Source organism: Aythya fuligula, chromosome 4, assembly GCF_009819795.1.
Source record: "Aythya fuligula isolate bAytFul2 chromosome 4, bAytFul2.pri, whole genome shotgun sequence".
Lineage (NCBI taxonomy): Eukaryota > Metazoa > Chordata > Aves > Anseriformes > Anatidae > Aythya > Aythya fuligula.
The window spans coordinates 24,732,729-24,737,059 of NC_045562.1; positions in this window are offsets into that span (position 1 = coordinate 24,732,729).

Here is a 4,331-nt window from a genome sequence, read left to right on the forward strand (position 1 = left end):
TCCTAGACAATGTTGTTTTAGTAAACTGTGATTATGGTTAACAACAAGCAAATAGTCATAACATGTTAAAAACAACTTTCATGATTTTCATTCTTAAACCCTGTTTTCACATTGTATTTATGTGCCAGGGTTTCAGCTGAATTTATGTTATTTAGGCATTTCTGAAAAGTCTACTCTTTAATGGGTTCAAATGACTAAGTTGAAAATTTAATTTCAGTAATTAAAGTGCAAGTAAGGGGAGGTGTTTCATTTAGCTTTTTGTTTGTTTGCTTTCATTTAAAGGCCTCCAGTGTTTTTGTATCTAAACAGGATAATATAAAATCATCTAGTTACAGAAGAAATGAAAAGTTGAATGATTGGTTATATTTATATGGCCTTGAAACATGTTGCAGAATTGTATTTATTACTCAAAAAAAAAAAAAAATCAAAACAATAAAACATCTTATTGAGTAGACGATTATATGGCATTACAAAAATCTGCCTTCCAGAGGAATCTTTTGGCCTGCATATGTACAACACTATAAATCTTGCTAAATATTTGTTTCAGAAATTGTCCAGAAGGATGAACAGATTGGTTTTCCAGACCTAAATCATTTCAACACCAAATAGTACTCTGGAGAAAACTGTGTTTTTCTTCTTGTTGTTTGCAGACACATTAAGATCACACACTGAGCAGCAACAGTTCAGCTTTCTGGTCCCTTTACTTTGATAATGACAAGACAGAAAATACACAGGCTGGAGATATTACCTAAATAAAAGCAGTTGATGAAGGAAAAAACCACTGTGACAAAATTAAGGAACTAATGAGTCCATTTTATTATTTCTGAATTTCTACCCTACAGATTTGTATGAATTTGAAAACTCAAAGAAGAAGAAAAACAAAGAGGATCTAGGACTTTTTCATAAAATAAAACAGCTTGTAAAGATTTAGAATTTTTATAGAATAAAAGAGTTTCCTACTTTTATGCAAAAGTTCAGTAAAACCTATATTTTTTATTAAACTTGTCAAACTGACAGATCAGCATTTTACAAAGGTAATTTTTTCAGCTATAAAAATTTTGATGTAAGCTATTTTTGTAAGCTATTTATAATTTAGAACCTCCATTTAATGGTGTTCTGATTAATTTCACCAAAGCATTTGCTGATCTGTTCCGAGCTTGCGGTTTCAATTTATATAGCTGTGATTTTAAAAGTGCTATAATACATATTTCTTCAACTGAAAAGAGTTGTGTGGTTTTTTGTTTTTGTTTTTTTTTTCCAAATGCTCTCAAAGGATATCCCACGTGATATACCTTCCTATTAAAGACAATACATACTTACAGCCTAGCACTTAATATTGTGCCTTTAATTCATCAGCAAAAACCTGATGCCATACTTTTCCTGTTTGCACTGCAGGCTCCCACCCTAAGCAACATGCTTGCCAAAGACGATATTCAGAGACCTCTAAGAACAGAAAGAAAAAATCTACATTACATCAGAGGTCATTAAAAAATGAAAAGTAAGGAGTGTTTTTTCTCACTTCTGTCATTCCTAACATGTATCAAAGACAATTATGTGTGTTCGTGCTCATCAGTAACATTTTACAACTGCAGTTACTAAACTCCTAAGGTCCAGAAATACTGGTTCAGTTTAGACTGTTTTTATGTAGTCTGATCAATTTTAACAAATCAGGTTTAAAATGTGGAGGCCTGACTCTGTTCTATCTCTGGCAAAGATGAGGAGTTATGCCTAGTATTTTTAAGCATGAAAACATTGCATGGCTGATATGAGACTGGACTTGGAGCCATTATCATATCTGCTAGATGAAATTCTCCTGTAAAGCTAAATGAAAAGTCCAGTTTATTAATTTTCTAGAGGTTTACATACCTTTAATGCGAGCATTCAGTTAGGGTGCTATGGAAAGAGACTAATGTCTGTTTATATATGTTAAAGTTTGGTATAAAGGAAGTTTAGTATGTAGGGAAAAAAATGACCCATCCCTTCAGCTGGCAAGTTCTTCATCTCCCAAAAGATTTTTATTTTTCTGACAGGCTTAGGTCAAGAGAATAATAATAATAAATGCTGGAAGAAATGTGTCCTTCCAACTATGGAACCTGTAGAACAGTGAAGAGAACAGGGAACCTCTGTCATTTTCACTCTAAGCTTCTTTGGATCACAAAAAAAAAAAAAAAAAAAAAAAAAGCCTCTCATATTTAACCTCTATTCCTCTACTTCTTAGAGAGAACTGTATCGTTTAGATAGATCCTGAAAGTCATTTGGAAAGGTAGGTTTCATGCATCTTAAAAAAAAAAAAAAAAAAAAAAAAAAAAAATACAACACCTATTTGTCAAAACTCTCATTTCCTATTAAGTGAAATGGAATTGTTGGTGTTACAGTGGTTTAGGGGGTTTCTCCTCTTCTAAATGAACACAACCTGCTGGATCTAGCAAATTCATTAAAAATGTGATTTTACAGGGTAGAGAGCTTAAGGAACTGCACAAACCCATCAGACTTTATGAGTTTCCAGACCAGTTTCATTCACAGGGTGCGAGTGAATATCTCCCAGTTTCCAGAGAGCCTCCCTTCACAAATAAAAAGAACAGAGATAAATTTGGAAACATGTAAAGTAATCATAAAATATAATTAAAATATAATTGTATTCTCAGTCTATTGTGGCTATCTTACTGATTAGAAGTTCATCCATCAGTAAATCCTCCGATAAATCAATCACAGGGGGTCTGAGCCTAATTTCACTCTAGTTTTGAAGGATGGCAGTGAGCAAATTTTCCAATGTAATTCCAAGCAGGCTGAGGACCAGTAAACCTACATTATGAAGCGGCAAAACATGTGTCTACTTTAAACCTATGTATGATCTCTGAAGTTAATGGGGTCATTTACATATATGTTAAGTACATACAATACTTAGCAATTGCTGAATCAGCACCAGGGCTCTTTCACATGAAGGAGTTTCAAAAATGAACACAAGTAAAGTAGACAACCAAGCACAGGTTTTCTCCACTTGATATGTGCAAAATATACTTCATGGTCAGAAAGTGAAAATAAAAACCAGGTAAATTCCATGTTACTGCACTAATATCAGACAGATGACCATAATTTTCCACTTACATCCCAGTTCACATGAGTGTTAAATATCAGTCCTGCTGGTGTTTTATGAACTTTACTCATAGCGATTACAGATGGTACTAAAACCAAGTCCATTGTTTGACTGTTCTTTACAGTCCCTTTCTTGTACATGTGGGTAGTACATCTGTAGGAAAAACATGCCAAAGTAAAAAAAAATCAGGGCAAAAAAAAAAAAAAAAAAAAAAAAAAGAGAGAGAGAAAACAGGTGTCTTCTTGAATATTCAAATAAAGATGGGTTATACATGCAGTGAATGCTCATGTTGCCCTCTTCAATTTTAGTCCTACACTTCTGTATAATATGAGTCTATTATCCCAAATTAAGTCTACCAACACATAGCAGCTCTCCAACCAGTGCCAGCAAAGTGACAGGTGAATGACTGCCCCAAAAACCCAGGCCATGTGCTGGTGGTCTTGATGACTGTTAACACCTTGCCTCAGTTCCTGCTAAGCATTGTGAATGGAAATGGCAATGAGACAGTTTCCCCTCCAGATCTGTTGCTGACATACACTTCATTACATACCAGCCTTTGAGGGAAATCACAGTGTACGCTCAAATAAATTCCCAGCTATATGGGAAATCTAATACGCGGGAGGTTGGCTTGTAGTTGTTGTTTCATGCTGTTTTGATATAAACTGTCTAGGGAAAGTATAACCACACTGATAAGCTTTGTGTTGGTTCAATGTTCTGCCTCCTCGGCTGTCATGTAGCTGTCTTGGTCCACCACAAAATGCTATCTGAGGCTGCCATTTTCATTTAATTGTCTTGCATTCACATGTTTCACTCCTGACTGAAAGAGACTCCTCTCTGGTGGCTCTGCCATCCCTGGGATGGGAGTTTGAGTGCAACCCAGGCACATGCTGACAGATCCCTGTCTGGTTGCAAGAAATCTCATGCCAAGACTTTTTCACAGTGAAAGTATACTTAAGAATTTAGGAATGCTTGAGTGGTTATTAAAATCCAAACCTTACAGATAAGACAATACAGACAGCCACCAGCTGAGATAAATAAATGCCAAACACAGACAGGTCCACCCAGGCATTTCTGGGTTCAAGGATTTATGCCTTCATACACGCCTATCAAGGAATGCTTTGCATTCCCAGTTGTGAAAACCATGCCTAGTTATTTGTTTGCACGTATATGGTAATAGATCTCCTCATGATGTAAACATTTGTGTTTACAAGATGGGCCTTGGACAGTAAAAATTTTT